The following is a 13859-nucleotide window of genomic DNA, read 5'->3' on the forward strand; positions in this document are numbered from 1 at the left end:
CAATCATTTCTTGCATCAACCAATCATACAACAGATGGACTGTCAAGCAAAACTTGCATTGTCCAATCACAAGTGTGAAGTAGCCGTCTATCATATCATCATGCATCAGCCAATGGTTTGACGGAAAGTGCAAAAAAGCATCACACATGTTCAGGCACGCAGAAGTGGGAAGGTAGTTTGAAGTTGCCATAAATATCACCTAATTCCTTATTTAAGATCAATACATTATTAGGGTTCAAGCACTTAGTAATTACTGTGGTCTTTGTATTACTAGCTTGATTTGCTATAACTCAACAGTCATTGGCCAGATCATCTCCAAACTTTGTCTTTTTACAAACTGAGATACTAAGGGAGTGTGCCACTTTTGGTAGAAATTGGCCCTTAGAGGACGCTTTAACACTCAAAAACACATAAAAATCAATTAAAATTCTATTAAAATGTTATTACAAGGTTGATAAATAAACAAACGGTGCCATATGACTCACATGAACAGCTTTCTGATTATATAGTATGTACTCTTTGTGTGGTATTTTGGCTTATTCATTCCAAGACTACATTATACAAAGGTCAAATGGTCATTCTGACCAAAACCTGGTGAATGTATGTGGTTTAAGTCCTTGATCAAGATTGATATCATACTGAGGCCATTGGACTAATTCTGACCCTCTTTCACTGAGCTCTTCTACACCTAAAGGGCCCCTTATGAGTGCATTGGGCCTCACTATGGCCTACATCAAATCAGTTGGTTATACATATAGAACCAATCCACTGTGCAAGTGCTACTATGTGAGTAATGCTGCCATTAGTCATGTAGTTCTGACATCTATGTTGACAACCTCTTGGATGTTCTACAAATCAGCGTAGCTCAGCACATATGAATGGAAACTTATGTGTATAAAGACCTCTGCTCATTGTTTATGACAACTGAATGTCTTTTGATGAACTGACATAATTTCAGTTCTATTCCCTCTGCCTATGAATAAGACCCCAACAGCTTGAGGCCTTTTTTAGGCTGAATGAACTATGAACTAAACCTGCAGAAGGGCCCATACTGCTGGTGCGTTCTTGAACCCGCTTATTGCTGCTTGCGGCCATATTTATAACTATTATTTCGCTTGTTTGTATATATATATATATATATATACATATATATATATATATATATATATATATATATATATATATATATATACACACACACACACACACATATACATATATACATACATACATACATACATACATATACATACATATATAGGGAACACTCAAATAACACATCCTAGATCTGAATGAATGAAATATTCTCATTGAATACTTTGTTATGTACAAAATCAAAGTTATTAACCAATGGAGGCCTGGATTTGGAGTCACACACAAAATTAAAGTGGAAAAAAAACACTACAGGCTGATCCAACTTTGATGTAATGTCCTTAAAACAAGTCAAAATGAGGCTCAGTATTGTGTGTGGCCTCCACGTGCCTGTATGACCTCCCTACAATGCCTGGGCATGCTCCTGATGAGGTGGCGGATGGTCTCCTGAGAGATCTCCTCCCAGACCTGGACTAAAGCATCCGCCAACTCCTGGACAGTCTGTGGTGCAACGTAGCGTTGGTGGATGGAGCGAGACATGATTTCCCAGATGTGCTCAATCGGATTCAGGTCTGGGGAACGGGCGGGCCAGTCCATAGCTTCAACGCCTTCATCTTGCAGGAACTGCTGACACACTCCAGCCACATGAGGTCTAGCATTGTCCTGCATTAAGAACCCAGAGCCAACCACACCAGCATATGGTCTCACAAGGGGTCTGAGGATCTCATCTCGGTACCTAATGCCAGTCAGCCTACCTCTGGCGAGCACATGGAGGGCTGTGCGGCCCTCCAAAGAAATGCCACCCCACACCATTACTGACCCACTGCCAAACCGGTCATGCTGAAGGATGTTGCAAGCAGCAGATCGCTCTCCACGGTGTCTCCAGACTCTGTCACGTCTGTCACATGAGCTCAGTGTAAACCTGCTTTCATCTGTGAAGAGCACAGGGCGCCAGTGGCGAATTTGCCAATCCTGGTGTTTTCTGGCAAATGCCAAGCGTCCTGCACGGTGTTGGGCTGTGAGCACAACCCCCATCTGTGGACGTCGGGCCCTCATACCATCCTCATGGAGTCGGTTTCTAACCGTTTGTGCAGACACATGCACATTTGTGGCCTGCTGGAGGTCATTTTGCAGGGCTCTGGCAGTGCTCCTCCTGTTCCTCCTTGCACAAAGGCGGAGGTAGCGGTCCTGCTGCTGGGTTGTTGCCCTCCTACGGCCTCCTCCACGTCTCCTGGTGTACTGTCCTGTCTCCTGGTAGCGCCTACAGCCTCTGGACACTACGCTGACAGACACAACAAACCTTCTTGCTACAGCTCGCATTAATGTGCCATCCTGGATAAGCTGCACTACCTGAGCCACTTGTGTGGGTTGTAGAGTCTCATGCTACCACGAGTGTGAAAACACCACCAACATTCAAAAGTGACCAAAACATCAGCCAGAAAGCACAGGTACTGAGAAGTGGTCTGTGGTCCCCACCTGCAGAACCATTCCTTTATTGAGTGTGTCTTGCTAATTGGCAATAATTTCCACCTGTTGTCTTTTCCATTTACACAACAGCATGTGAAATTGATTGTCAATCAGTGTTGCTTCCTAAGTGGACAGTTTGATTTCACAGAAGTTTGATTTACTTGGAGTTATATTGTGTTGTTTAAGTGTTCCCTTTATTTTTTTGAGCAGTATATATATATATACATACATATATATATATATATGTGTGTGTGTGTGTGTGTGTATTTAGATATATACACATGTAATTCATTACTGTACTTAATTAGTTGAAGTATCTTATTTTTTTACTATTTTTAGATATTTTCCACTACATTGTGTGAAATTTGTCATTCCTGTTGATTTATGTGTGCATGTGTACATGCTTATATGTACATGCTTAGGTCTCTTTGGCAGGTAAAGCAGGGGGGAACCAATTAAGAGGGGCACCCTCTTAGATGCAGAGAGAGAGAGAGAGAGAGAGAGAGAGAGAGAGAGAGAGTGTTAGTAGTGCTGTTGCTAATTGTACTGTCCATAGCCATTCGGTGGGAATAAAAGAGAAGTTCTACCTCAATCTTGTAACCCGATTATATTTTTTCACCCCTCGGAAAAAGAGACTTGGAGTTACTTGGAACCACCCTCAACTTTGAGGGTTACACTTAGAATCATTTCAGGTCTCCGGTCTGCAGAATTTCCCCTTCTCACAGTATCTACTTTACAGGCTAACGTTTGGCTGCTTCTGCTGAGCGATTTCATCACTTAATCCGTTTTTCGCCCATAACATGGCAAGAGAATTAGATTTACTGTACCTCCCTGTTGAAAAAAGTCACAAAACCCATTAAAAGTGTCTGTCGGTTCCTGGTGGTTTTCAGTCGCTAATGGTGTTCTGGGTTGAAAGCACAGTGTAAGGGATTCAAATCATTTAATTGTGTGTTCAGGGACTGATTCCATATACAGTTGTTCATCTCCTAACCAGTGGCGGTTCTAGACCATTTCAACTGGGGGGCCAGTCTAGGGCCAGTGGTTATGTTAGAGGGGCTGATTTCTTTCTAGCTTATGGTGCTTTGCAGGCATTAAGAAACAAATGTATGCATTCAGGGCGGCACGGTGGCGTGGTGGGTAGCGCTGTCGCCTCACAGTGAGGAGGGCCTGGGTTCGATTCCCCGGCCGGGCGGCCAGGGTCCTCTCTGTGTGGAGTTTGCATGTTCTCCCCGTGTCTGCGTGGGTTTCCTCCGGGTTCTCTGGTTTCCTCCCACAGTCCAAAGACATGCAGTCAGGCCAATTGGACATGCTAAATTGCCCCTAGGTGTGAGTGACTGTGAGTGTCTGTCTGTCTGCCCTGCGATGGACTGGCAACCTGTCCAGGGTGTATCCTGCCTTTCGCCCGAAGACTGCTGGGATAGGCTCCAGCATCCCCCCGCGACCCTGACGGAGAAGCGGCTTAGAAAATGGATGGATGGATGTATGCATTCAATCTGATTCAACATTTTATTCATACTGTTTTCAGTTACAATTTACAATTTTGCATAATCTGAATTCTATATTTCTCATGATTTATACAAACACATTAACAAATTATCACCTTTCAATGTCTTTTCTATGATTTAAAATGTTATTTTTTTTAGTTTCATATTAAATTTCTTGTACATCAGCTGTCTTCCATGATTTGTATGTTTTCTTGCCAGCAGAATTCTTACAAGTTATTTTCTCACGTCTTATACTAACAGATTAACAAAAATCACCCATCAAAACCTTTGCTATGCTCTACAATGTTATTCACTCTTTTTCTGTTTCATATTCAATTGGCTGCCTTGAAACTCCTCCCGTCTCCCATCAGAGTCCTTGGATATATTCTAAATGTTGGCTGCACTGGTCCATCATCTCTGCATTTGCTGATATCTGGAGTAAAAAATAAATAAAATCAAAACAAATACAAACCAATATTTTGAAAAAACCTGTTTGAGTAACACTACTGATATTTAATGTAACGCCGTAACAACTTCTAACCAACCACAAACCTGCACACATTTACAGATGCCCAACAGATACACTGACTCACACAGGGCTTTCTCACATCACAACCCTGATGGTGCTGTGCTTGTGGACACAAATGGCTCTTTTCTCTGGGCCTCACACTCAGCCTGTCTCTTGTCATGTTCATCTGTCTCTGCCTGCTCTAAGGTGTCTTCATCCTCTGAGCCAGTTTCTCCAGCTGACCATTCTCCCTGCTCTAACGTGTCTTCACCCTCTGAGCCAGTTTCTCCAGCTGACCATTCTCCCTGCTATAAAGTGTCTTCAGCCTCTGAGCCAGTTTCTCCAGCTGACCATTCTCCCTGCTCTAACATGTCTTCACCCTCTGAGCCAGTTTCTCCAGCTGACCATTCTCCCTGCTCTAATGTGTCTTCACCCTCTGAGCCAGTTTCTCCAGCTGACCATTCTCCCTGCTATAAAGTATCTTCACCCTCTGAGCCAGTTTCTCCAGCTGACCATTCTCCCTGCTCTAATGTGTCTTCACCCTCTGAGCCAGTTTCTCCAGCTGACCATTCTCCCTGCTATAAAGTGTCTTCAGCCTCTGAGCAAGTTTCTCCAGCTGACCATTCTCCCTGCTATAAAGTGTCTTCACCCTCTGAGCCAGTTTCTCCAGCTGACCATTCTCCCTGCTCTAACATGTCTTCACCCTCTGAGCCAGTTTCTCCAGCTGACCATTCTCCCTGCTCTAACATGTCTTCACCCTCTGAGCCAGTTTCTCCAGCATGACCATTCTCCCTGCTCTAACATGTCTTCAGCCTCTGAGCCAGTTTCTCCAGCTGACCATTCTCCCTGCTCTAATGTGTCTTCACCCTCTGAGCCAGTTTCTCCAGCTGACCATTCTCCCTGCTATAAAGTGTCTTCAGCCTCTGAGCAAGTTTCTCCAGCTGACCTTTCTCCCTGCTCATGATGTGCAGTCTCTTTGGTTCTTCCCTCACCTGAATCCTCTGGCTCTATCTGACTGTCTGCATGAGTTTCTTCCTTTTTTGAAGAAATGCAAAATATCTCTTTTCCTCTTCATTTTTAAAACAACTACAGAGCAAAAAAAGCAAGTGTCAAGCCACCACTATGAAGGGATTGCTCCGTTAGCTTAGCCTAAATTTCCTTCGGGATCAATAAAGTAACTATCTATCTAACCTAGCTGAACGTTAAACACTAAACGACTTAATATGCAACATGTTCTCAAAAACGTTATCCTAATTATAACTACCAAAGCACGATTATACTAACAGTTTTGACAAAACATCTGTCTTGCTTTTAGTTCTTCTTTGTTTCTCTTTTTAGAAACAATTACCTGGTGAAATGAAATCAATACACTGAAACGCTGTCTACCCCACCAGGGAAACTCGGTCCACTGCCTAAAAGGTGCCGCTTTGTCGCCGTGTGTTCCAGAAATTGAGGAGACCCCCCCCCAATCAAGTTTTATTCATAAAGGTTCTAATCGTCTTCAGCGTGGCTTTCATGGGTTTCAACAGTAGCTAGTGTTTTTTTCAACAGTAGCTAGTTTTTTTTTTTTTCTGCGAATGAATTCAATGTTTTATCGTCGTGGATTTATTTTGAAAGTTTCCATATTAAACTACCTTATAAATAGTCTGACAACGTTAATATACATTCAGCGTGACTTTTGTTGTCCAGCAATACGGGGTTCACTGTTTTTTCCTCATAAAACCAACAAAAGTCTTGTGATGTCAGAGCGGCGCTGATGCCGTTAACTGACTGGTCAGGCTGAGTGCAGGTCTGCAGACTAGTGATGGGTCGGTCGCGAATGATCCGGTTCTAAGAGCCGGCTCTTTGAAGTGAACGACGGGAGCCGGCTCTTGATTGTGAGCCGTTCTTTTTTTTTTTGATTGTTGCACGTGATTGTTTAAGATGTGTGGCAGCGTCTGTGTGTCTACACTGAGCGGGAGGGGAGGGGCTACAGACACACCGCACAGTGAGCACACGAACACGAGAGAGGGAGAGGCTCTTGCAAAGTTCGCTCGGAGACAAGAAAGAGAGAGAGAAAGTTGCGCTTTGCATAGACAGAGGCTACACGCTGGAACGGTGAGAAAAATGAGTGACAGAAAACGTAGTAAAATTTGGACACATTTTAATGTGATAGACAGCTCAAAGGCAGAGTGTAGACTGTGCAAAGCTAAAATTTCATATCGAGCAGGCTCCACAAACAACCTGCACAGGCATATGGGAACTGTTCATCCATCCGTGCAATTAGAAGAGAAAAGACAAGCAAGAGAACCTGCTATTAATGAAGGTGCCAGTGTGTTTACTGCAAGTGTTGCTGCTCCTACAATGTCTACACCCACTACACCATCACAACCACCTAGACCTACAACCCAGAGCTCTATGAGCCAGTTTTTGCAAAAGGCCATGACCCCAGCTAAACAAAATTGACGAGGAACTGGCTAAAATGATTGCACAAGATTTTCAGCCATTTTAAGTCATGGAAGACAAAGGATTCAGAAACTATACTCATGCTCTCAATCCAATGTATGCACTTCCAAGCAGGAAAACACTTTCCCAAAAAATCATCCCAGTCCTGTATGACAGAGAACGTGCTTCACTCCAAGAAAGGGTAGACTGTGTATTGTAGCAACATCTGTCCCCTCAGAGAGAATCTTCTCTAAAACAGGGCAGATTATAACAGAGAGGAGAAATAGGATCAACCCTGCAAAGCTGAGACCCTTGGTTTTTCTGAATGCCAATCTTCACTAGACTTGGAAAAACTGTCACCTGGATTCTGCTTTTTCTTTTTGTTTTGTACATTTGAATTGATATTTTGTTGGAGTGGTGTTTTGTTGAAATGTTGTTTCACTGTACGTGGTTGCAAATGTGCAAATAATATACACAATCAGAGATTGGACCTTTTTGTCTAACTGAGATGGGTCTTTGCTTTTGTTGTATTTTATAATTTATTTTTGTAGCGCTCTGTTCTACGTTGAGTATTTAACATTTGATATAATGTATGTTTTTATGTTAGCAATTCACACATAGTTTTTTAATAATTTAAGCAACAAAAAATCTGAGGAGCCACTTGGGAGCCGAAAGAGTCGGCTCTTTTTAGTGAGCCGAGCCAAAAGAACCGGCTCTCAAAAAAGAGCCATAATACCCATCACTACTGCAGACCCTTAGATTGGTAAATGCAAAAAATGTCGGACAGCTCAGTCTAATCTACGGTTGGCCAATGCAAAATGTGAAATGTGATTGACGGCCAAGAGTAGTTATTTAATTGGTTGATACAAAAAATTATTGACAGATTCCCGCCCCAGTTCCCTCCCCTTTAGGGCTCCGGTAGCACGGTAGGTGGCGGTCTGCGCGTGAAGTTTGTGATCCGGCATAACTCCCAGTAGAAGAAGAACAAGCGGCAGCGCGGGACGAAACAGTGGTTTAAGGTATGTTTGTATACTGAAGTGCTACTCATTGTCGTATATCTGCTCATATCAGAAGTTTTCAGGTATTAATTGTAATAATTGTACTCTTGTCACATTGAATGATCTTGCTCGGAAGGTCTATCTCCGAACGACTACGAGCTCTTTTCCGTTAGCTTCTTAACTAACTACCTTAGCTAACCTAGCTTGCTCATACTTGGTTGCGTTTAGCTAAGTAAGTCCTGACTTTGCCAACTTTTATGACTGCACGAACTAGATCAGAAATCACAAGTAATATAACATCATACACAGATAAAGAACTTCGCGCTAGTTTTTGCGTATTGTGACTGAAGGTTGGGATTTGTTTTGCAATACAACACGTAATGTTAGAAGCGAAATCGCAAGCTTATTCAGTGTATCTGATTTGGCGCCATGTCAGTAGGAAATGACTAAGTTTAAGTGGTGGCCTACTCCTAGATGCACAAATAGATATACAACGAAATTCCTCGTTGTCTGTTCTCAGTTCCGGGGGATATGTCTGCGTGACCGCCATGTTCAGACGGTCTAGATCCACTTGTAAACAAGTACACGTGTATTGAGATGATGAGCTATCACGATTAATTAACATTTGCTAAATACTTAGTTTGTTCTGTTATAATGGATCAAACATTTTTGTATGTTGTGCACCGAAGGGACCAAGTTAAGGAAAATGTTACAGATAGTTACAGGTAGTGTTGAGACCTCTATTGAGCAAAGATAATATAGCATATACAGTGGTGCTGTAAAGTTTGTGAACCTTTTTAGAATTTTTAAAAAGTTTCTACATACTTGTGACCTAGAGTGTGATCAGATCTTCACTTAAGTCATTACAAAAGATAAAGACAACCAAATAAAACAAGTAGCAATTGTGTTTTTCATTCCTATTTTGATATTTTACATGTACATATCTGCAGATGTCACTATCCAATATTTTACACGTAGATATATCTTTACATGTTGTGCATGCAAAACTGCCTTCTGAAGAGGGCCCTGCACACCAGATTTGCTGCATGCAGAGTTCAGAGTTAAAAAATTTTGTGAGGGTCGTCATTCTTTCTCATTGATCTGTCTATTTATCTGTTGATTTGTGTATTTGCCCCTAATTATAGCCACCTCATTCACATTTGAAACTACATGTACATATAAAAACTTGAATCAATTAAATATATAAAAATATTAAAACACAATTTCTAATCAGATGAGACAAGTTAGCTGGCTATGTTAAAATAACTTTCCTTAAGAATCAGTCAACAGCAATTTTTAGTTATTTTTATCTTAGTTTAATACAAAACCACATATATTGACACTCTTTACGCTCCCCCTTCCCACCCCTATTTGTGATGGTACAGCATTTATGACCTTACTTAATCCAGTGCAGAACAAAGGTAAGTATCATTTAAAATAAATAAATAAATAAATAAATAAAATGAGCAAGCAAACAAACTCCATTAAATGTTTCAGCATACCGGTAACCACAAATCCTAATAAATAAATAAATAAATAAAATAAAATGACAACTAAATAAATGAGAATACAATAACAACAAACACCCAAACACTTTAAATGATAATTTTTCATATGCAGCTACTTCGCCCATCTTAACAACTCATTCCCGTTCTTGAAATGATGAAGAACTTGCTTCCATACACCTCCTAAGGTTGACATGCCTACCAATCATTATACTGGTTTGAATCCATGTCTTTAAATGTTTGTCCCTGGTTTGTAGCACCAAGGGATCTACTAAGACAAACAGTCTTGGGCAGAAAGGAATTTGACTACCTAATACTTCACAAATAAAATCATAAAGCATCATAAGTAATGACTTAATTCTAGGGCAACGCCACATATCATGAATAAAATTGTGAGACCTGCAATGCCAGCACTCAGCTTTATCTTTTAAATCAAGCTTATGTAATCTGGTAGGATTAAACAGAATTTAAGTTGTGTAAAACATGCTGTAAGGTTTCTAGACATTTTTTTAAAAGTATTGACATATTAGCGCCCATTCATCCTCTTCCAGTGTCAGGTTTAAGTCTCTTTCCCAGACATTTTTTTAAAGCCTTAAGATTACCAGAGACGATACTATGAATAAGCATAGAGTAATATGCTGAGTCGTCATGACCCTTCCCATATATTGTTAATATCGTAGAAATAATATCAGCAGCCTGTGGAGTTTGATGTCGAGAGTCAAAAATTCAAAACAAAACCAAACTGTTGAACCAAATCTTTAAAACATTTCTAGACCATTTTGACTGTAGAGGTCAGCCAGAGTATATATACCCTTTTCCACCCATTGTTTCCAGAAGAAAGGAGACCTTCCAATACAGAGCTTCGGATTCAACCATGTACTTCAGTGCCTATTTAAGTAGGGATTTAAATTGAACCTTTTAGCCATTTTTAATCATGCGGAGTGTAAGTGAAAGTAATGTAAAATGTTTTTGCTGTTTTAGTTAGTTTAGTAGACAGGCATTGAAGTAGAGGAAGGGGACCAACAACAGAACTCCATACCATACCAAGGAGCAGTTCTTTCAGGAGAAGGCAACCTATGTTCCAGGTGTCGTAGGGTGAATTTGTGATAATACAGCAATCATTTCAGTAAGCCTAAACCCCACGATCGACAGGCCCTCTTTTACACTGTTCTTCAGTGGTCAGAGCCCCCATGGACCCTCACAGAGCTGGTACTATTTGGGTGGTTGATCATTCTCAGCACTGCAGTAACACTGATGTGGTCGTGTGTTAGTGTGTGTTGCGCTAGTCTGAGTGGATCAGACACAGCAGTGCTGCTGGAGTTTTTAAACACCTCAGTGTCACTGCTGGATGGAGAATAGTCCACCAACCAAAAATATCCAGCCAACCGTGTTCTGTGACCACTGACAAAGGACTGGGTGGTGACCAACACAAACTGTGCAACAGCAGATGAGCTATTGTCTCTGACTTTATACCTACAAGCTTCACTGACAGGGTTAGAGTGGACAGTGAGAGTTTAAAAGCTTCACTACTGTGTCTGATCCACTCATACCAGCACAACACCACCATCATCCCTGGTGTTACTGCAGTGCTGAGAATGATTCACCACCCAAATAGTATCTGTTCTGTGAGGGTCCATGGGGGTCCTGACCACTGAAGAACAGAGTAAAAGGGGGCTAACAAAGTATGCAGAGAAACAGATGGTCTACAATCTGTAATTGTAGAACTACAAAGTACAACTATATAGTAAGGGGCGCTCTTTCTGTTTTATGTATCTAGCGAGCACTCTCCCTATCTTATCCCCTGACTCAAAATATGTCTGATTTGCCCTGTACAGAGGGAATTCTACTTGCTGGGATAATAAACTGTTATATTGATATTTTAAATGAGAGGGCTCCATCAAGCCATTGTGTGAAACCTGACCTTGACCTTTTTAATTTGACTTTACAAGTCTAATTTTTTTTGCATTTTCAGCTTTTTAATATATGAGGCATACTGAATAATATATACACAATATAAATACTGAATATCTCAAGATGATAATTGTGTTCTGAAATCCTCTTGAAACTCTGAGTCTTGAAGAAGCAGCAGTTTAAATCTCCATTTATATGTTTGAGATCTGGCATTCTGAGGTATTAATTCCAAGCTCGCCCATGCATGATCGGAAACTAAAACAATACCAATAAAGCACCTGCATGTTAAAGTAACCAAAGATTTAGAAATTAAGAAAAGATCTATCTGAGAATATATTTAATGCACTGGTGAGGGAAAAAAGAGTAGTCATACCAAGGTGGATTCATGATTCACTAAATATCAGTTAACCCTAGAGTTTTGCACATCCTCTGGGCAGTTAACAGGGCTTTAGGAGATCTTGATCCCATTTGTCTGCTACAGTCCTGTACTGGATCCATTATCAAATTAAAGTCTCCCCCAAGGATAATATTCTGTACACCTGCTGCATGCATCTTCCCCTCAAGATCTGTATAAAAAAAGACTAGATCTTCCTGATTAGGAGCGTAAATATTAACCAAAACCATATTTTACCCCTACATTTCTGCTACACTAATTGGAATCCTTCACCTCTCATTTGTAATATGTTTACAACATTTAGTTTGTAACTGCTTATTTATTACTGTTATGAATCCCCTTCTTTCACTAGATGCCACTAGTCCAACCCAACCCCATCATAGTTTTTCTGATTCTTCTGGGGATAAATGTGTCTTGTGAATAAATACTACATCGTGTTTTTCACGTCCTAGCGAGCTTTTTCCGATTTACAAGAAGACCCAGCCCATTAATATTTTACCTAAGTTCACAGACACCTTGTATCCAGCGTGTATGTGTGTGTGTGTGTGTGTGTGTGTATATATATATATATATATATATATATATATATATATATATATATATATATATATATATATAAATAGCAGCAAACCAGGTTGAGCCAAACAAAATACACTCACCGGCCACTTTATTAGGTACACATTAAAGGAAAACATTGGGTTAGGGTTAGGGTTTATTGTTCTAAAATAATATTTGTACTTTTTGACATGACCTGAACGGGCTACTGTTTATTCAAAATATGCCAAAACTGCAACTGCATAATGGGCATTGAACTTTTTATTTTTTTAATTTTTTAAAATAAACTACCTATTTGCTTGAACTAGACACCAGGCATATTTTCTTTTTGTGTAATTGCTGGCCCATAGATCATGTTCCAGTGAATTGTTTGGACTGTGGTGTATCTTAGGGTGAAACAGGCTAAGAATAGAAAATTAAAATAGTTTTGCATGCCCAATAGGACTATTGTGGGCCTGACTTTTTTGACACATGGGTTCTAGATGTACGTTCACATTTTCTGTGATGTAAAAAAAAAAAAAGCCATGGTTTGAAGTTTGAGTTTTAGGTTATGTTTGTCACGTCTTCTGTGAGTTTATTAGCTGGTTGCAAAGCAGAAATCCATCTACTGCTTGATTCCTGTAGACCCGGTGTTGCCTATTATCTGATTACTCAAGAGCGCGTATGTGTTCATCGGATTACTGACCTAATCTAATTTTCATTTTATTAAGTGCATGTAAACGCACTCAATGAGACAAAGAAGGCCACCACACACTGGACAGGGTCCAAAAATCTGAAATCTTTGCTGTAAAGGTTCGCACCAGTGCTGGTATGCTGAGTTGACATGCAGTGGTGACATGCAGTGCAGAACAGAAAACCTGTTTGTAAACGCTGTCCTGTGTTCGCAGAATTTGAATGTGGCCTCGATGTTAAGACAACGTTTAAAAGTGTAAACCTTATCTGCAAAGTGAGCAGGGTTGCTGTGACTTGCTTATCTGTTCCAACTCCATTAACGATTCAAGAGAACATACATTTTGAAAAAGAAAATGTTACAGCTTGGCTCACAACATGAAGCAGGATGGAATTTAATATTAACATTAGCTAACTAGCTCGCTAGAGCAACTATCACTGCGTCCCAAACCACACACTACACTAATGGGTGCTCTACTAATGGTATATGTGCTATTTTTATACACTAATTAGTGTGCTAGTGGACGCTATCTGACAGGGCGTATTTTACCGAGATGAATCTTCATCATCCACTGCGCTCATTCAGAGCACATCTTCTCTGCAGCGGGGAATATCTGCTCTCGGAGGAGAGCGAGATTCTCATGAAAAAACGGAGAGGCGATGACTTTTACGGTTTCAGTAAAGACCCGTGATTGTGCATTCTGCTGCAACTAAATTTTACAGTGTTTACATATAACATTTAAATGTATTTTTTAGTTACTTGAATAAAGGAAACTGATTTAGATTTGTTATATTTTATTGCTGCTGCTTTGCACATCCTTGGTTATACATTTAAATGGGAATAATACATCA

General features: G+C 40.5%; 1 protein-coding gene across 1 annotated transcript in view; it reads left to right on the top strand.

The window, feature by feature from the left end:
* The first annotated feature begins 7916 nt into the window (after positions 1 to 7916).
* The window catches only part of si:dkey-119f1.1 (uncharacterized protein LOC557127 homolog), a 180014-nt gene continuing 174071 nt past the window's right edge, over positions 7917 to 13859 (top strand). The window contains exon 1 of the mRNA XM_017723665.2: positions 7917 to 7994. The gene's annotated coding sequence lies outside the window, so the exon portion shown is untranslated. The remainder of the gene's footprint in view (positions 7995 to 13859) is intronic.

This window comes from Pygocentrus nattereri, chromosome 20 (genome assembly GCF_015220715.1).
Source record: "Pygocentrus nattereri isolate fPygNat1 chromosome 20, fPygNat1.pri, whole genome shotgun sequence".
Classification (NCBI taxonomy): domain Eukaryota; kingdom Metazoa; phylum Chordata; class Actinopteri; order Characiformes; family Serrasalmidae; genus Pygocentrus; species Pygocentrus nattereri.